This window comes from Lepidothrix coronata, unplaced genomic scaffold (genome assembly GCF_001604755.1).
Source record: "Lepidothrix coronata isolate B3197 unplaced genomic scaffold, Lepidothrix_coronata-1.0 Scaffold132, whole genome shotgun sequence".
NCBI classification, from domain to species: Eukaryota; Metazoa; Chordata; class Aves; order Passeriformes; family Pipridae; genus Lepidothrix; species Lepidothrix coronata.
The window spans coordinates 1448309-1469708 of NW_016690312.1; the positions used below are offsets into that span (position 1 = coordinate 1448309).

The following is a 21400-nucleotide window of genomic DNA, read 5'->3' on the forward strand; positions in this document are numbered from 1 at the left end:
CATTTGGGTTTAGCAAAGTCTGTGGCTGAAGGTGTGAGATTAGTTCTGCTGAGAAGAATTTCGGCGTTATAGCCTTGATAAATAAGAAGACTTTTGGGGTCATTCTCAGCTCCCTGTGTGTTCTCCCTTCTCTCACCCCTATACGTTTCCATTAGGTTCTTGTATTTGGCTGTAAGGTATAAGATGCTTTGTGCTTCTCAGTTTCTAATTAAATCTACTTCAGAGTAAGTCTTCTCAAGTGCTTCACTGCAGCTGGATCCACTAGAAGTTATTGAAGTGCTATTGTTTTCTGTCAGTGACATAGAAGTTCTTGTGAAAAAAAATAAATTCGTAGGTTTTGTGAGAAAAGGATTAACTTTGTCACAGAATCATAGCAGAGTTACCTGCATTGGAGCCCCACAGGTCATCAAGGCCAGCTTTCCACTTAAAGAAAAATGATTATGAGCCTACTGCTAGATAAGGTCAACAGCTTTGTCTAGCAAAGGTTTAGAAACCTCTGTGACTGGTGACTTTATTACCTGAAAGGACAACCTGTTCCAAGGCTGCATTATCCTACTAGTGAATTTATGGTGGTGTGGGTTTTGTTAGGTTGTTTTTTTTTTTTTTTTTTTNCTGGATTTCCAAGGTTTGATGCACCTACATTCTTCTGATCTGGAAGGTTAAATGTTCTTACCATACTGCAGTGAATTCTTAGAGGATGACTAGCACAGACAGGCTATTTCAGATGGGAAACTGGAAGCAGCTGCTTTTCATTCTGGGGTCTGGGAGGCAGCTGTGTGCTGGGAAATCAGGAGAGGATTCACTGCAAATTAACTGCCAGGTTAATCCACAACATGGGTGTTGTCCCTTTTAAAATAAGATAGGATTGCATATGGGATGGGAAGGAAAGAGCTGAGAAATGATGCCCACATGTACCTTTTCTACTCTGGCATGGGTCCCCTGGCAGGGATTGTGGAGGATCTGTACACTGGCTGTTTTGTAACATACCCAACCATACCTGTGGCAAACCCTTCCCAGCCTCTTCTACCCTGAAGTCAAGTCCAGTTGGACATGTGTCACAGAATCACCTGGGTTGGAAAAGACCTCTGAGATCATCGAGTTCAACCTGTGACCCAACCCCACCTTGTCACCCAGCCCATGGCACTGATGCCACATTCAGTCTGTCCTCAAACACCTCCAGGGACGGGGACTCCACCCCCTCCCTGGGCAGCCCCTTCCAACGCCTCATCACTCTCTCTGTAAAGAACTTTTTCCTGATGGCCAAGCTAAACCTCCCCTGGCACAGCCTAGGACTGTAGCTGTGCTGCACAACATTGCACTGCGTAGATTTTCCATCGTTATCCCGCTGGGATATTTTTGTAGGCGTATCCCAAAAATCCAATGCAAGCGCCATGCCTGGGTGCACACACTCCAATTCCCTCAGCAGGGAACAGCACTGAAGCTCCCTGGCAGCTGATAAGGGTTTGTGGCCAGGCAGTTTAGTAGTTCTTTCTGACACTGCACTGAGAGTAAAAGGCTTTGGCAGAGACAGAACCTGTTGGGTAGTAGGGACTCACCTGTAAGTCTGCACTGTGCCTTCCAGGGTCCTTGCTGTCTGCCCTAGTCTGAGCTGGTATCAAACCAGGGTTCCCTGGTCACACAGCACAAATCCTTGTGTTCCTTACACACAGCACAGCATCTTCTTGGCTACTCCTATTTGTTGATCACATGCACACAAGCACATAGACACCCAACAAAAAAAAAAAACCAACAAAAATAAGCTGTAATTTAAAGAGTGTAATTTTTATCCTCATACCTCAGTCCCCTGTGCATAATGGATTCACACTTTCACCACTATTCAGTGTGCATTTTTAATTTAGGCTTTTTCTTAGCGACCATTAATTTCTAGAGATGATGCAGCCAGTTTAATGAGAAAATAGGATTTTATTCCACTTCATGCATCGACAACTAAATTGTTACCTAAGTGCAATTACAAAATTGTGTAGCCCAGCTTTCTTGGGTATCAAATACTCACAGCTCTTATTCACTATCTGGGGAATTAAATAAGTACTTCTGAAAATGAGGGCATTCATTAATATTGGGTATGTTAATTAAACCACTAGGAAAAGCATATCTTGACTTTTGAATGCTGGGTCAAGTCTCCCACACCTCTTTTTCCTTATATGTTATTGAATATATTTGTCAGAGTGACAGTGAGATAAAAGGAGCTATTGATAAGTGACATTGAGTGTCAGTTTTAAAAGAAAAAGCAAACCAACACAGGGAATAAAAATGGGAATGTCTTTCAGTTCTACTTCCAGGTGCTTTTTAAGTACAGACACAGAAGGCAATAGTGGGGCTCACCAAGTCAAAACCACTTAAAAAATTAATAGTGAAAAGCAGTAATTCATGTGGCTCTGCATATATTTATACTTTAAAACCAGTAAGAAATGGCTGAAATTGTGAGAGTGCTGATGATACTATACCTGAGAGATCTGAACCTAAGTGCCAAATAACTATATGTTATGACTATTCAAATTAAATGTTTGTAATTATAACTGATATGCTTAAAATTATTATTTTAAGTATCTTATTTACCACTTATCAACTGCCAGTTGAAAAAACAGTGGGGACAAATTGATTAGATGTTTAACTGTGTGAACTCAAGTGTTTTCCATGAGCTCAGTTTTTGCTTTGGAGCTGAACTGGGTACAGAACAGAACAGTTTGCAGTAGATCCAATCACCTTTGCACAGAGGAATAAATGTATTAATTCCTGTACAGCCAATTAAGCTATATTCCAGATCACCCATTTATTCAAATCTTCGGATGAATTGAGATGTTAGTGTTGTCCTCTTATAAATGTATAATATAGAGGGCACCAAACTCTCTGTAATGACTATTTATAATTAGAAGTGGAAGTTATATGATTAAATCTTAACCTCTTGCATCGATATAACGTTCTCCAAATCCTGGCTTTGTGGTTTTTATTTTGGTTTTGATGCATTGTTACTAATGACTCCATGATGCCAATGCAGTGGAGGGATGGAGAAGCTGGGGAATATTGCTTGTTACAAAAGGTTAAACGCTTTTTTGAGATGATACATACAGCTGAAAGAAAACACTGAAATTCTTAAATCTGTATCTATTTAATCTTTTATCTGTGCTTTTATCAAGAATGCCCTGTACATCTGTTTCAGCCATCACTAATTGAAATGACTTGTTTGATTGAGGGTTCTATTAGACTTTAGAGCTGACATGGATTTACTTGTCTGCATGGTCAGTGGGATTTGGAATGACAATTTATTATAGTGCATTATACTTTATTTATAATTGACAAATGGCTTAGAGATTTAGATTTTTGTCGTCTTATTCCTAAATCCTCTCCTCATAGTTAGTGCCAGTGCCCATTAGACTTGATTGCTAATAGAACAGACTGTTCCCATGGGAAGGGACCTGCAGTGGTCACCCAGTGCAACTGCTCGAGCAGTTCAAGGCTGGCCAAGTGAAACCCTGTTGGTCAGGGCACTGCCCAAATGCCTCTTAAGCACTGACAGGCTTGGGGCATTGAGCACCTCTCTAGGAAGCCAATTCCAGTGCTTGGCCACTCCCTCAGCAAAGAAATGCTTCCTAATGTCCAGTCTAAACCTCCCTGGTGCAGCTTTGAGCCATTCCCACGTGTCCTATCACTGGATACACAGAATCCCAGAATGGTCAGGCCCAAAGTGGATCATCTGACCCCACCTCCCTGCTCAGGCAGGGCCATCCCAGGACACATGGCACAGGATTGTGTCCAGAGGGTCCAGGAATATCTCCAGTCGGGGAATCTCTACATCCCCCCATGGGCAGCCTGTTCTAGTGCACCAGGGAGAAGATCTCAGCACACCCCTCTCCCTGCCCCCTCCTCAGGAAGCTGTAGAGAGCAGTGAGATCATCCCTCAGCCTCCTTTTCTCCAAACTAGACAAACCCACAGTCCTCAGCTGCTCCTCATGGAACCTTAGGATGGTTTAGGTTGGAAAGGACCTTTAAAGATCATCGATTCCAACCGCTCTGCAATGAGCAGGGACATCTTCAGCTGGATCAGGTTGCTCAGAGCCCCATCCAATCTGACCTTGACTGTTTCCAGGAAAGGGGAAACATTACAGGAGATTCCTTCCAGCTCATTCACCGGCATTTTTGCCCTCTGGATGCATTCAAGGACCTCCACATCCTTATTTAATTGTGAGGCCCAGAACTGCCCACAATACTCAAGGTGAGGGTGCCCCAACCCCAAACACAGCAGGGTGGTCACCTCTTTGACCTGCTGATTGTGCTCTTTGATGCACCTCAGGATGTGGTTTGTCTTTTGGCTGCCAGGCCACACTGCTGACTCCTGTGAGCTGCTGTCATCCCATACCCCAAATCCCTGGGGACTAACTACCTTCCTGAGTCAATAAAAAACTATCACAATTCCATGTAACCACCTCTGGTGATTCATCCAAAGCACCTCTGAACTAATTAGCAGGTAAAAGTACATGCAAAAATTTTCCATTTCAAAGAGTTATAAAAAAAAGTGCAATAACATGACAGATGTCCTGGGAAACTGAGTCATAAAACACATCATGACTACTTTAAATATTAAATATTTTGAAGGTAACCTTTATTTATGTTCACCCAACTTGAGAGCAGTGAGCATCTCCATGTTCACCTTGCTTCTGCCACTGCCTTGCAAAGCAGCCTGCTGTGACACCAGTTATTATAGCAGTAAAAAGAAGTGAACAGTGAAGCTTTCAGATGATAAAGACACCATTGTAGCCATAATTATTCAGGAGTCCTGCTGTAACTGGATAAAATGCCAGGAAAAAATATATGGTATTTTTAAAATCAGTTTTTTTCCATGAGCTTGCAGTAATTATATATAACGTGTGAAAAGGTGAGATAAGATAAAGAATATAACATCACACGAAGAATGCCTGCAAGACATTATCATTTATTCTACAAATGATAGCAGACAAATAGAATAGTGATGCAACAATTCTCTTGCACCAATTCTTGTCAGGTGACACTCTACCCCTCCATCCTGTGAGGATGAATTGTTCCTTCATTTCAAATAAAGTGAGAAAACACAATATTATACAGCTCTGATGTTACTGTAGGAAAAGTTGTTCATGTTGGCTGTACCTGAAGTAATACAAGAAGAGAATTTGAGCAAAATAATCCAAATTGTCAAATATGGTTTGGATTTTTAGCCCAGTTAAGATTTAATACCAGGTGCAGTTTACAGAGTTTTGCCTGAGGGAATTTTTTCAATTGACTGTATTTGTATTCACACAATTTCTTCATCAAGAGCATCGACTGTGTCGTGATCTTTGGTGAAAATTTTGGACAGTTTAAGAGTGTTAAACATTTGAGTACAAATGATTGTTAAATTCAAGGGTTTTTTACTGAATGTTTGCTATTTGGTGTTGAACAGTTCATGTGCCACCGCTCAGAAGGGCCTGCTGAGGAGTAAGTGGTGCAACCCTTCATAGGATAGAAATTATCAGAAACAGGCAAAGTATGAGCAAATTCCAGCCTGGTTTCATGTAGGTGAAGAAGGAAAAAAGCCAGTTTGGGGTCCTAATGTTGGTGAAGTATCAATCTTTAGAATTTTTAATTTCACCAACGAGGTATTACAGCACAGAGAACTGAGAGAGCAACTTTGTGAAGTGTTCCATGGAAGCAATCTTCCCAAGCAGCAGAAATGTGACTGTTAAAATGAAAGCACTATAACAAAACTTTAGAGTTCAAACAAGAAAAGGGTTTCAGACAACCAGCTCATTTTACAGTAGGAAGTATAATGGAATGTACAAGAAGCAAATGAGAGGGAACACAACTGGCTTTCTTTAGAAGAGCCCATTAAATGACATTTAAAGTCTAATGGATAAAATTCCCTGTTCAGCAGGGATAGCTATATGTGAATTTCTGATTGTTGGCAGATGTTTCCCAGGGTTATTCTCCCACAAGTTATTATTTCATTGGAAACAATGCCTCTCACCTGTAATGAAACATGATAAATACATTAACAGAACCACATTGTATGAGGATAACACTTCCCTATTTAATCTGTCCCCATTTCACTTATCCGTTGGCAACTCAGTACAACTGACAGAAAATATCATCTCTAAGTTGCCTACAGTAGCCTCAAAATGCAGCCCTGGGCCAGCTCCATTATCTTTGCAAACTTGTGCTGTGAGTCCATAACCTCCCTGCAGTGCTGGCTCAGGACTGAGCAGCTCCAAAGCTCTGAGGAGCTGCAGAAACCTGCCCATGTCAAGCCAGAGGGCACTATCCTGTCTGAAACCACAAAGGTCATTTTTATCTTTTTCCATGAAACATTTGGATTTAGCAAAGTCTGTGGCTGAAGGTGTGAGATTAGTTCTGCTGAGAAGAATTTCAGCGTTATAGCCTTGATAAATAAGAAGACTTTTGGGGTCATTCTCAGCTCCCTGTGTGTTCTCCCTTCTCTCACCCCTATACCTTTCCATTAGGTTCTTGTATTTGGCTGTAAGGTATAAGATGCTTTGTGCTTCTCAGTTTCTAATTAAATCTACTTCAGAGTAAGTCTTCTCAAGTGCTTCACTGCAGCTGGATCCACTAGAAGTTATTGAAGTGCTATTGTTTTCTGTCAGTGACATAGAAGTTCTTGTGAAAAAAAATAAATTCGTAGGTTTTGTGAGAAAAGGATTAACTTTGTCACAGAATCATAGCAGAGTTACCTGCATTGGAGCCCCACAGGTCATCAAGGCCAGCTTTCCACTTAAAGAAAAATGATTATGAGCCTACTGCTAGATAAGGTCAACAGCTTTGTCTAGCAAAGGTTTAGAAACCTCTGTGACTGGTGACTTTATTACCTGAAAGGACAACCTGTTCCAAGGCTGCATTATCCTACTAGTGAATTTATGGTGGTGTGGGTTTTGTTAGGTTGTTTTTTTTTTTTTTTTTTTCTCCACATACTTAACCTGACACTTCCAAGCCTGACTTTCTGGTTTTCTGAGTTTTCAACGTGACCAAGGAAAACTTAAGTCCATCATCCCTCAGTCCACTGCAGTATTTACGGTCTTAGTCCTCGTGATTTTTCTGGTACCCAAAATTCCCTTCCTCAAGCAGAGATTTTACTGTGTGTAAACCTTTGATTATGAGTCCATTCTCATGCTTACATTTTTTCTGGCTCATTTCCACCTTTCTGTTCATCTGCTTTAGATGTTCTCTCACTCTGTGGATTGTTTTCCAAGTCAACGAGTTAAGTAGTTAAAAGGCAAATTTGGGAGGAGGGTGAAAGGGAGGAATAAGGAGCATAAAGACTGAAAGAGATGGTGAAAGGATATGTTACCAAAATACATCTGGGCTCCAGGGGTGGGACTTTTAACATGCACAGTTTTTTAGAAGGCATGAGTTTATGATAATTATTAGTAGAATCCTTTTCAGAGCTAAAATGTAAACCAGGATACGTAACTTCAGATTAAAGTTGGTGATCCTCACCACGAGCACAGTGATCCCCCAGCTGAAGGACCAGGCAGGTTGCAGTGTGTTGTGGGTTGGCCCCAGTAGGCAGTGCCCCTCTTGCCTGCAGTTGGTTGAAGGAAAAGGGAAGGAGCAATAAAAGAAAGACAAAGGTTATTTAATAGGGGAAATAGAGTGGAACAAAATAAACCAAGTGATGTAAAGGCAATCACTCACCATCTTCCACGGGCTGGACCTGTGCTCAGCCCGTTCCCCTGCAAAAGAATGGTTGACCTCCCCAGCCCCTCTCCTTGCCCTTTATTGCTGAGCATATTTTCCATACATTACATTGTATGGAGTCTCTTTGGTTAGTTTGGATCATCAGGTTGGTTGTGTCCCCCTCCAACTCCCGCACACCAGTCTGTTCATCGGTGGGCAGAGGGAGGAACAGAGAAGGTCTTGGCACTGTGTGTGCTCTGCTCAGCAATGGCTGAAACACTCCTGTGTTTTCAGCCTTGTTTTGGTCACAGATCTACAACACAGCACCTTGGAGCTGCTCTGGAGAAAATAGACTCCATCCCAGCCAGAGCCAGGACACCACGTCAGGAACTATTTTCCTTTCTCACATCACACAGTCACAGGATGGTTCAGGCTCGAAGGGACCACAATGTCTCATGTGGTCCCACCCCCTGCTCCAGCAGGGCCATCCCAGAGCACAGGGCACAGGATTGCATCCAGACAGATCTGGAATATCTCCAGTGAGGAGACTCCACACCCTCCCTGAGCAACCTGTTCAGTGCTGGGTCACTGCACGCAAAGAAGTTCTTCCTCATGCTCAGAATGACATTCTAAAACTTGAATAAGCTTTATTATTTCCTGCTGTTATTAACTGTTTGAGGCTTGTAGCGTTTTAGTGCACTGGAATCATGGCTATAAAGGAGTGTGATATATAACTCAAAAATGAAAGTCAGAATGAATAGTTGGTCTTGGTGCATTTATTGCCACAGAACATTTCCTCTTTGCCCAGTGTGACCAAAGTGGCTGCTGCAGCTCAGTGGATGACACTGTTTAAAACAACTTATTACCTCTTGTTTGCAGGACATCAATATGTCCCGCTGAGGGCAGGTGTCTTCCTGCTCCTCTATGTTTGGCTGCACAAGAAAATGGTTTATTTTCCAAAATTTTCCAAAAAATTGTTAATTTTCCAAAGAATTTCCTCTCTTGTACCTTGCACTCACACCTAATTGCATTGCTAGAGGAGTCTGACATCCAAGCCAGTGTATAACAGATTTGCTTCAAGTTGGGGGCAAACCCTCTTTTAATTTATGCTGATGCTCAAAAAACTTCTAACACTTTAAGACCCCAACTCATTGGAGAATGGCCCTTCACTGATGTTGTAAAGTGAGGCTGTGATATTTGAATCCCACGCTTGGAAATGGAAACTATGGATTTCATTGAGAAACCTGGATGGCTTCCCAATTTATGTATCATTTTTTTAACCAGTCCACAAAAAGAGTCTGAACGAGGAGCCAGTTACATTTTGAAGATGAGTTTGCTGAAGATTTTATGTTTTCATGCAACAAAACCAAGTAACATTTCCTTTCTTTCCCTCTTATGTTTTAAACTCTCTTTTCCTTAGTAGCATTAGCAGTGCATGACTCTGAAGCAGTGATATTCCTGCTGGTGCCAGGTGGTCCTTTTCCTTTAATTTAGGTTCCAGGTATTGGAGCTGGTTGCTTTGCAGTAATTATTAGTTGCATTTGCTTCTCAAGCTGAAGGCAAATTTAGTACCCATTACAGGAAAGATTTTTAACAAGATAATTAGCTATTTACCAGTAATTGTTGCAGTAGAATAAGAAAAATTTCCACTGTGCTATGTGATGTATTTTTGCTCTAATCTCTGATGCAGAGTCTCAGCTGTGTTAATTGGCCTAGTTTGGTGGAAGCCACATTCAGTAGTAGTTTATATACCTGAGGATATGGCCTATCTTCTTTTTCCCTTTTACAAATTTATATTATTAACTTGTCTCATTCCTTCTTTTGATATCCATTTTTTTCCTGCTGTCTGCTTTGATGAACTATAACCACAAAAACCCTAAAAAAAAAACCTCCATTATTTTTAAAGATGTACACACGTGCACACATCTGAAAGAGCTTTTGCTAGGGAATAATCATCTTTGAGAAAACAAGTTTTCAGAAGTTCAGAGACGTGGTAATTAAACTTCCATGCATAAATTCTTCATTTTGTCTCCTCACTTGAGATATCCAGAGCCTGTTCTCTTTCACAACACTGGACATTTTGATAGCCTTTGCATTTTAAACCAGTTTCATTTTACCTCATTCAACATCTAGTTCAGTCTAATGTCATTTTTAGATTAGTGAAACAGACACAGTGCAGCTTGGAAAAGTTTGATTTCCCTGGCTTGGAGAGCATTACATAGGAAATCTCTTTTAAAGGCAACAAGGTGATTTAATTCTTGGATGCTTTACACATAACAAAATATGGATTTTTGTTACCTCTTTTGCTACACACCTTCCAGATACCCAAGTAAAATAAAAGAGTGTTAACTTGATGATCCTTGTGGGTTCCTCCTCACTCAGAATATTCTTTGAAACTCATTAACTTTATAACCCTAACTCTGTGGAGAATCAACTCTCAGAATCAGTAAGAGCCTCTCCTGCTTTTGCACCTACTGTAGTTTTATTCTCCTGCCCTTTGAACTATTCAAGTCTTAACCCATGACTTCCAAAACCTCAGCTCCCCTCACCTCACTGTCCATGGCACTTCTGAGTGCAACACTGATTTTTCAAACATCAGCACGATACAAAATCTCAAAACCCGCACTTGGGTTCCACAGAGCAAACCCTGGTCCTGTACAGCTGTGACCCCAAATCTCAAGTTCCAGCACAGCTTCTTGAACCCTCTTCCTCTCCAGTGGACCCCGAGCCCCTGCTGGAACCCTGCAGAGTAACCTCAGGTGCCTTTGGGAGCCCGTAACCTTGGCACAGTGGCCCTCAAAGGCTGGGGGCACCTTGTGTAGGTTAAGGGTGCAGAGAGACAAGAATTTATTCATGGTCTAACTCAAGAATTAGCAGTCTAAGAGTTGTTATTAGTCTAGCTGCAGGGATATTAACATTTTTATGCTGATGCAGAGTCCGATTCTCAATAATTCTGCAGCTAACACCGATGGATTGCAAACTTCCCTCCCCTGGTGTTCTGCTGACCCTTCCAGGGGCCCTCTGGGTGTTCAGGTGGAGGGTGCCAGTTGTTCTGAAGAAGAAGGTGGGAAGGGGTTGTTCTGGTGAATCATCCTCAGCGTTTCTGGTTCTTCTCCAAGAAGATTATAATGCTGATAACAGGCAGTTTCTTCCCTTTCTGAGAGGTAGCTGATTATTGATAATGCTAAAATGACTATGTTCTCATTCTCAAAGTGGGTTATTAGTTGTTTAGTACACTGTACATACTTATCAGTCTATTCTGAGAGAAGTACTGTAATTACCCAGCATTTGGGATGTAAATTTTACTGATTGAGTTGCTTAAATGAGAGTTTGTTAAAACAGCAATGATTTTCTTCTGAGGATTATTTTCTTAATAATTATTGGCCTGATCCAAACTATGCTTAAATGTTCTAAAAAGAGGGGAGAAAAATTAAAGCTGCATAGAGCAGGAAAAAAAAAAAATCAGGTGATACTGTGAATAGAATATATTTATCACATTAAATACATGGGAATATTTTTGATTTCATACTTTATTTCCACCATTATTACAGTATTCTTTATCTAACAAAAAGATACAGTTAAAACTCCTCCCTAATTTCTTCTCTTCAAAGAAATTCCACCCCAGGAACTTCATCAACATGTGGAGTATTTCCTCATGACAGTGTCATTTAGTGTGCAGAGAGGGGCATGCTGGTGAGAGCAAATGAGCTTATATGAGTGTCACCACTAATTGAGTTCTAATGTTGGAGTTCTTTAGCACAGAAGGAAAAGCAGCACTACAGCCAAGACTTTCCTATTAACATTTACAACATGAAGTGGCATTTGTGATACTAAAATCACAGTTCAACTGAGAAGGCACTATTTAGTTTTTGTGCTACATTTACAACTTCTATTAAAAATATATCAGTTATGGGTTCTGTCGATTTACTGCAGAACAACTTAATTTTACAAAAAGACAAGTGAACTACTATAATTTTGGTAGCTTTTTACAGTGACAGTCTTAAATAAGTGTTTACCGTAATCATAGACTGTAGCATTTGCATATTTTAATTGCTTTGCACATCATTCACTTGTTCCAGATAGAAAATACCTATTTTATAGGGTTCATGGCTTAAAATCAGTGGATTGAGTTGCTCTTCTCTTGTGCTGTTCATGCCTAAATCAACACTGTGCTGGTAACTAAACACAAGGAGTGCCTATGATTTAGAAAATCTGATATAATAAGCAGGAACATCAAATAACTGCACAGAGGAATTTGTCAGCTCTGGCAGGGTACACATGTCTCTCTGGTAACAGTTTATGGGAGATTCTGTCCTTTACAAGTCTTTCCATGAAACTAGAAGAGCTGATGCTTTTGATCTTGTAGTTCATCCCAGCCTCATCAATCTTAAAAACTTTTGCTTTTGGGGTTTTTTCATGGATAAAGCACATTCACCACTGTAGTCCTTACAAATGAGATGCTGTGGGACCGTTCTTATTGATTAGACACATTATCCTGCCATGAGCAGCCAAAAAGATCCTGCAAACTGTACAAAGATGTAAAATTCTGATAGGAGATAATCACAAAATATTGTGTGATGCAACATTTTTTTTGATTTCATTTGTTGCCATGATTGGCTGCATGATCAAAGGAATTAGTAGACTCTATGGACCACACCTGAACGAGGAAACAGTTGTTTAATACATGAGTTTTTGAAAAGAAAGAGAAGAATAGTGAATAAATAAAATAGAACTGAAGTTTCAGTAAGCTCAGAAGATCACTAGGTAAAATCTGGTGTCTAAGGGGAAAAGGGATTCTGGAAGTGTTGGCAGTTCCTTAAGGAAGAAATATTAAGACTAGCAAAAGCCATCCCAAAAAAGGAAGGCACAGGAAGATTAGTGACACACCAAGCTGGCTAAATAATGAATTCTTCAATGATTTCATCATGAAAAAGAAGCCTATAGAAAATAGAAAAAGAGTCAAAGTATTAAGAGTTTAAATATAAAAAAATAGCACAGAAATATAAGCAAACCATCAAAAGACCTGATACAGCTCACAAGGCACATAAAGAATAAAAGGCAGGACTCTGTAAGTATATTATTAATAAAAGAAAAATGAAGAAAAAGAGCTGATCTGCTCCTCAGATGAGAAGGAAAATAAATGACAGCTGATGTTTTTAGAAGGTCAGGGTGTTAATATCTCTTCTGCATCAGTTTTAACTATAAAGCTCTGCTGTGATAATTTTAAAGGAACTAACATTAGTGTCAAAGGAAAAAGAACTGGTGATAGTACAGGGAAAGATCAGACCAGGGACTTCTTTGTAAGTCAGATGCTTACACACCAGCTGATCTGGAAGAAATTCACTTAAACTGCTGGAGAGAATTGATTGAAGCTCTTTGAGTCATCAGAGGGGATCCTTGAAACAGAGATGGCTAAAGGTCCAAACAAGTGCAAAATGGAAGCATATTTAGCTATTTGAAGAAAGAGGAGAAAATGAGAGGCTGGGCTTATGAATTAGGTAGAACTAAGATGAAACAAACTTTTTATAAACGCACAAAAGCAGTGAGAACATCGATAGAACAGAATCATGAAAAAAATCACGTCAACACCACCATTTCCTCATCTTATACCACGTGTTTTATTGATATGTGTGAGGTATTAGATATTGTATATATCTTCATTTTTTTTTATAAAGCCTGTAACACATCTAGCAGCAGGATATTCTCATTAGAAGCTAAATATACTCTCTAGAAGAAATTGTTCTGAAGTACCTTAGAGAGTCATATCCAGGAAGTATTTTTCAGTGGCTCACTATCTAACTGGGGAGATTCACTGAGAGTGATGATGTAGAAAGTTAAGCGGGATATTAGGAAAAAATTCTTCAAGTTAAGTTTTACTGGAGAAATTGTCTCGGACTGTTACAGAATGCCAGCTCTCCTAGGAATAAATTAACCATACTTACCTCAGAAATAGTTTCAAGACAGTTGGTCTTTCCATGGGACAGAGAATAGTCTAGATTTTCTTTCAGAACTTTTCTTTATCTTTTAATGTTTGTACTCTAAATATACAATGCTCATCATTTTCCAAAAGAAAAAACCCACATCCTACTTTTATTTTCCCCATATAAATTATTCCCCATATTAATAAGATTGTTTAAATTCAGTATGCTTTAGTTTTGGTCTGAGCTCCGAGAAATTTCTGTGGCTCAAGCATACTTCTTAGTCTAAATTCAATTTGAAATTGAATTTCCTGTAATTGCTTATTCAGGGGCTTTGAAAAACAAATGGTATATGTACCCAGATCCATTTACAGGATTTCACAGCTTAAGTCATTGCTTTGTCCTTGAAACCTACTGCTTTGAACCTACAGTAATAATTAAAGAACAGTATTTAAAAATGTATGACTTTATATCATACCTTCCTAACAGTATTATACTTAATATTCTGATATCCCCTGCATTGGTATTTCAGATCTCCTTGAACTGTTCTTTCTGAAATGGGGGGGAAGGCCACTGTCTTTCTCCACTGCCCTTTAAACACAGACCAGTCTCTGATGATTCTAAACAAACAGGGCTGATCATGAGACTTCACATCTAGATGTGATTATCTCCACTCATTTATGTTGAGTATGTGTACAGAATTTAATTTGAGGAAGGACTTCTGTGATCTTCACTAATAAAATGGTGCTGGAAAATCCTGCCTCTCTAGGATTTCCTTCAGTACTGTTCTGTCACAGATGTGTGTGTCTCAAAGTATTGATCATTCATAAAATGGATGATGGGCCAGACATAAAGCAGGTGTGAGTTGTGTGTTTAATATCCCTTTCCTGTTCTCTCCTCCTTGCCCTCAAGGTAACAGGCAGCAAGGTGTGCCAGTAAATCTCCAACTGGAGTGAAACACTGAAATAATTGATATTTACAGTCTTGGATTATTTACAAACTGACATGATGTAACACAAACAATAATTTCCATGTCCCTTCGAGCTACGCAGTTTAAGCACAAACTCAGGGCTCAGCACTAACACAAATCACAGAATGGTTTATGGGCTAGAGGGACTCTAAAAATCACCCAGTTCTACCCCCTGCCATGGGCAGGGACACCTTCCACTAGCCCAGGCTGTTCCAAGCCCCATCCAACCTGGCCTTGGGCACTGCCAGGGATGGGGCAGCCACAGCTTCTCTGGGCAACCAGTTTTTTAAAAATATAGATCCATCAGATGCAGGTTCCATCTCCTTTCCACTGACACTTGTGTTGTTTCCTTTTCCACTCTGAGCTGCACTAACCAGGTCTACAGGAAGCTGATGGATTTTGTTCTTACCCAAATGAGGAGATACACCAAAACTCCAGGAATCACACTGACACGTGGTGATGCTGAAAAGCTTCTGCACATCATAATTATAGTGCTAAAAGCCATGGCTGCATATTACTAATATGTATTTAAGAGCATAGAATCATAGAATCATTGAGATTCTATGAAAAACCTCCAAGATCATCCAACCTGTGACTGATCCCACCTTGTCACCCAGCCCAGAGCACTGAGTGCCACATCCCAACGTGTTGTGAGGGACAGAAATGTGTTTGTCTGCTTTGCTCTAGGAAGAAGAGTGTCAGGTCTCCTCTTCCCCACTGGAGTTTCTATCCACAGATCCAAGTCAGGGTAAGGTCAGTCCTTTCATTCTAGAAATGATTTGATTTGAGGACTTTTATTAAATGCATTCTGAGTTCTCTCCTGGGAAGTGCTCTGATGTGCTTTCTTGTGTCTCAGGACAGGTGAGGTGTGAGCACAGTGATCTGTTCCCTGCAGCCTCACTGAAGTAGCTGCAATTCATAATAATCTTTATGTATCCATGAAAATCCTGGGTCCATTGCTGTACTCCTGAACCTGATGAGCCTGCCCTGAACACCTTCAACCTCACAGTGGGCATGATATACATCTCTGGAATTGTCTTGTCCATCTGCAGTCAGATATGTCCCTGTGGGCAGTAGAATAATTTGGGAGGATTATTCCTCAGAGGTCAGATAGCTGGAAATATGGAGCAAAGAGGCATTTTCAGTGAGGTTGCTCTGACAGTGGACACACTCCAGTAGTAATCAGGGTCAGGAAGGCAACAAATAAAAGCGGCAGAAAGGAAAAATTAAAGATCTGTCATGAAACAAGGAGGTAAGAGAAGATTTTTTATAAGTGGCTGAGTTGGTTTTCTCCTAATCAATGACATTAATTCGGCTGACTGAACTGTGACCAGGGACTCTGATTCAGCACCTCATCATCAAAAGTTCTCACAACCTGACACCTCCTCATTCCTGCTGCCAATTCACAGAGCTGCGAATCTGGAAACTTTTGCAGCAGATTCAAGTATCCTCCATACACAAACAACTTAGGAGCAATTTAAAGTGAATCACTTGATCTATAGCAATGTGAGAACCATGGCCAATTAGATTTAGCCTTCGGGACTGAAGAATGGACTGAGCTTTGAGAAGATCATAGAGCTCAGATACATGAAAACAAACAAGGATGCCGGTCAGGAATTGTCAAACTGACACTATGAACTCAAATTTTTTAATTTAAAAAATCCCTTTCATTACAAGTGCTTTTCTTACAGGAAAAGGCACCAAAGTTTTCCATAAGACACTTTTGAAATAGTGTAACTAGATTAAGGAAGAGCAGGTATCTTAAAATTGCTTTTTCTCAAAAGTGAGATAATGCTTTTATTCCTGAGGATACACTACAGTGCAATAATGTAGTACACAAAAGGCATGATGGAGAAAGCACTTACCTCTTGTTTTTGGGGGTAAGAGGTTGTGTAGTTCTTCTCTTGGCCCAAAAGTGGAATGTATGTTTCTTAAATGATGCTTTAGAATGATCTTTAAAAGCCAGGACTTGTTAACTAGTATCAACCAACCTTTGCTAGAACTGCCAGTTATCTTTCCTCTATATTTAGGGTAGATAATAGCTGTGGTACATGATTCATCATGCACAGCCTCCTTCATTATGCACACACGAATAAACTCAGATATGGTAAAAACTGAGATTAGTCTTTATGCCCTTTATTCTGAATACAAATCTCTTTGCATCGCTGACATTGAGGAATCCCAAAGTAATACAAATAAAGACAAACAGATATGAGTAGCACATTGTGAATCATGCATAATTAAAAGTTCAATTTTTCTTCAAGAACAGTGTCACATGAACGATCTTTCACACTTTTAGATGGTGTAAAAAGCTTCCAAAAAAAAAAAAGTGCCTTTTAATTTTTGTGCATTATTTAAATTGACATAATCCTTGAAGATGGAGCTGGTATTGCTGCTTGTTAGAGTTGCCAGCTTTGGTATGAAGGGTTCTGTTTTCAGTTGCTTATTCCTACAAATCTGCAAAGGACCTGCCAATATTTTTGCATGAAAATTCTGCTAGAGGACAATTCCCTAAAATCCCAAATTCCCTTCATAGTAGACAACTGGCAACACGGTGAAGTAATTTCCAAAGAGAAATGGTTATGAAAGGGTTTGGTTTATTGTACCAAAGAGAATCACAGGTTTTTTCTTTAAAAAGAGCCAAAAGTGGTTGTTTTAAAACTGGACGATGATCTTTGACAGAGGAAAGTTCTCACTGTTGGCACAGCTGCCTGGCTTGGAAAAATTGCACATTATTCAAGTTGCAATGGGGTCAAGCTGGACTATTTTTAGGGCCCAGCAATAACAACACAAAAAGACCTGTTCTCACTCTAATCCTGTTTAGAAACTGAGATGGAAACCAAGCCTTTTGAGTCTGTTTACACCCCTCTGAAACCCACTGGCTATTCATGACAGAACATAAGGCTTGATTACTAACAAGTTGTGTGTCGCTGGTGAGACTTATAGGAGAATATTACATGTTAATATATTTCCCAGTTGTTAAAGAAATGCAGATTAAAGAGAAAAGAGACACAGAAATGCTTGGAGGCGAAGGGAAGATTTTAGTGAGAGACATAAAGCTCCATCTATTTAGGTAAGCAAAGGAACTATTAACTTGTCACGGTGAAGGTCTTCAAAACTGACCTGCAGTCCAGTGAATTAGGAACAGCTTCTTGGGAAGTGGACTTTTCTGAGGCAGATAGACTATATGGCTGATTACAGTAGCAAAAGTCTATCCCTCTGAAAAAACGGAACTATATTAATCTTCCTCCATTCAGATGATGCTGTTATGACATTTGCTCTGTTTTGCTTTTGATATCCTGGTAAAGAAAATAGAGCTGTTCATATTCAGAACCTCTTTTCCTTTAGTGGAGATTTTCTGCCTTAGTATATGGCTTTTCTCAACAAAGGACTGATGCATTTGAGGATTCTGTTTTATTTTTTTGTAACTGAAAGCTTTGACAAAAGTCTTGTAAGCAGCACAGTGAATACACATATTCACTTTCTAGCCTGACCCACAATTACATTTATAATAATCAATATCATAGAATCCCAAAATGGCCTAAGTTGGAAGGGGCCTTAAAGCTCATCCAGTCTCACCCCCTGCCATGGGCAGGGACACCTTCCACCAGCCCAGGTTGCTCCAAGCCCCATCCAACCTGGCCTTGGACACTTCCAGGGATCCAGGGGCAACCACAGCTTCTCTGGGCAACCTGTGCCAGGGCCTCCCCACCCTCACAGGGAGGAATTCCTTCCCAATATCCCATCTATCCCTGCCCTCTGTCAGTGTGAAGCCATTCCCCCTGTCCTGTCCCTCCAGGCCCTTGTCCATAGTCTCTCTCCATGCTCCTTGCAGGCCCCTTCAGGCACTGCAAGGCCACAATGGGGTCACCCCAAAGCTTCTCTTCTCCAGGCTGAACAATCCCAACTCTCCCAGCAGAGCTGCTCCATCCCTCTCATCCTCTTGGTGCCTCCTCTGGACTCTCTCCAGCAGCTCCATGTCCCTCCTGTGCTGTTCCCCAGGGCTGGAGCAGCTCTGCAGGGGGGTCTCACCTGAGGGGGCAGAGGGACAGAATCACCTCCCTCAGTCTCTGTAGAAATGCAAATGCACAAATCATCAGATGTATTTTATGGAATTGACTCTCAGATGATCTTGCAATAGTTTTCAAAGTGCAGAACACTTAATTCCTCACAGCTGGAACTCAGAATTCGGGCAACACTCTCTACTTGCAGTTTGAATTTTGCCTGCTCACGGCTGAACTTTGTGCACTTTGTGAACTTTGTTAATTGTAAGCTTTCTGCACACACTTGGAATATGCATTCCTGCATTTGGATTTATAAGGTATTTTGAAAGGGTTCTGTTTTAGAGGTTACAGTAAAATGCATAATCTAGCAGTTTCTGACAGATAAGAACTATATTTATCTTCCTCCTTACTCAGAAACACTTATTTTTCAGTAATTTTGCAGGAAGCTCCATCCATATCACATAAGTGACAGCACAAGATTTTTGGCTTGTCAGCTGCACACGCTTGTCTGGTTCAGAGTATGGTAAATTACTTTGCTCGGGACAGAATGCACAAAAAGTGTCAAACAGTCAATTAGAAGTACAACTAAAAATACTCACAAGCCTAGTTCTTGTAGGCTCAATTTCTCTGCCTAATAATACAATAAGTCTGTTGGTATTGACAGCTTCAAATAAGTTACCCTAAATTATAGCAATTTAGAGATTATTGTAGGAATTTAAAGCTTTTGTGTGTGTGTCTGTGAAAATTGCTTAAGTTTATTCAGAAACAACTTTTAGATAAACTAAAAGAAAATTGGCATAAGAATGTTGAGAGGGATCGACCAGAGGAGGCCACGGAGATGATTAGAGGATGGAGCAGCTCTGCTGGGAGGAAAGGCTGAGAGAGTTGGGATTGTCCAGCCTGGGGAAGAGAAGCTTTGGGGTCATCTTGCAGTGCCTGAAGGAGCCAGCAGGAAAGATGGAGAGAGACTCTTGACAAGGGCCTGGAGGGACAGGACGGGGGGAATGGCTTCACACTGACAGAGGGCAGGGTTAGATGGGATATTGGGAAGAATCTCTTGGCTGTGAGGGTGGTGAGACCTTGGCACAGGTTGCCCAGAGAAGCTGTGGCTGCCCCTGGATCCCTGGAAGTGTCCAAGGCCAGGTTGGAGGGGGTTTGGAGCAACCTGGGCTGGTGGAAGGTGCCCCTGCCCATGGCAGGGGCAGCATGAGATGATCTTTAGGGTCCCTTCCAGCCCAGGCCATTTTGTGATTCTATGATTCTCTGCTCCAGTGCTGCAAGCCAGGTGAATTTACACATATTTTTAATCAGTGTTTTCTTGCCCAGCTTTTAATTTTCTCCATTAAAATTGCCGATGTGACTGCAACCCACTTTCTTCTAAAATACTGGAACTGAAATGTTTACGTTGAGATTTCTCAAATACATATTTGTCAAAGGTCTAAGTTAAAGACATGGAACAAATAAGAGTGAGGATTGCTTTCCTCAGAAAAATTAATTAAAAGGCTGTGCTGATATGCTGAATTTAAATGGTAGTATCTGGAGGTTCAGTTGTGCCTTGAAAATGTCCTAAATTTAAACATGTGCTCACATTCACTGCATAGCAGAGTTTGGCCAACATGTTTAAAGCAAACCACTGACTTTATTTCTATTTTTTTTTAATTATTCTAAATTTGGATAGATATCGCTTTTCTTTTTCCTGATGCTACTTCTCTTTTATAACCAATAGTCTTTTTATCTTTGCCTTTTTGGTATCAATTCTTAAAATGTTTGTGCCTGTTTAATTTTTTGCACTGACGGTGTTGTGAGGACAGATATGTACATGCAAAAAATTTTCAAGTGGGAAAAAGAATCCAGTTTCTTAGTGAATCCGGGGAATTTTAGCTTGGCTATTAAAATTGGGACAGACACATAAAAATATCTGAACTTCTCTATTTATCAGCACTTTTCAAAGCACTCAAGCATTGCAGTCAGAGACAGTTACAGCCACTGGTTGCTGGGTCTACACAGGTATCATATTTGTAACCATTAGTATGCAGACAGGAGATGATTAAATGCACTTGTGATAAAATGTGACACCATATTATAAATGAGAATGGAAAATGAATTTATAACCATAAATCATGTATTAAAATATATGTGACAAGCTCAGACTGATGAAGACAATGCAGAAATAACAAATGCTGTATGTGTCAGTTTTATCATAAAAAATGTTTTCTTCTTGTAATGTTCTATTTTATGTCTTTTTTGTTGTTGTTGTTGTTTTTTAAATTCATATATCTCAGGGAAAAACAACAACAGAGGTGTGGCTATGGCACATCTGTTAACTCTTGGTGGAAATTAGTCAACATTCCTTCCTAACAAGACCATAAAATACATAAAATTCTTGTCCAGAAAATTTAACATAAATTGAACTGAATGATCTCTTTCACCGTAATAAGCACTTTTCCAAAGCTGTGCTGTAGAAATGTGAAGATTCCATCCAACTAATATAAAAACATTTACCTGACAAGCTGTAAGAGATTTTGTTGTCCACGGAGCTGTATTAGAGAGTCACAGAGTCACTGTCACGGAGCCTGAAGGGGACTTTTGAGGTCATACAGGTACATAAACCATCTCCTCATGGTTGGGCATAAAAGAGGACTTCTATGTCCAAAACCTGCTCAGTTTTCCTACTAACATGTATTTGCTAAAAGATTTATTAATGTTCTCCCTGAACTTGGGTGCTTGTTTAGAAGATACAGGCTGGGCAGACACATAAACCTCAGTTTATAAAATATTTTATGTGTAAACTTAGGGAATAGTGTTTTTCCTGGCTCAGAGTTTTTACCTTTATCGTTCCAAGCTTTAAA

General features: G+C 40.2%; 1 long non-coding RNA gene across 2 annotated transcripts in view; it reads left to right on the forward strand.

Moving 5' to 3' along the window:
* Positions 1–21400, forward strand: part of LOC108503164 — a 93624-nt gene that overhangs the window by 65969 nt on the left and 6255 nt on the right. Inside the window, exons 2-3 of one of the 2 annotated variants that reach the window (XR_001876743.1) lie at positions 15235–15300; positions 17524–17620. This is a non-coding gene — a long non-coding RNA (uncharacterized LOC108503164). The remainder of the gene's footprint in view (positions 1–15234; positions 15301–17523; positions 17621–21400) is intronic. The other variant, XR_001876744.1, reaches the window with a different exon arrangement.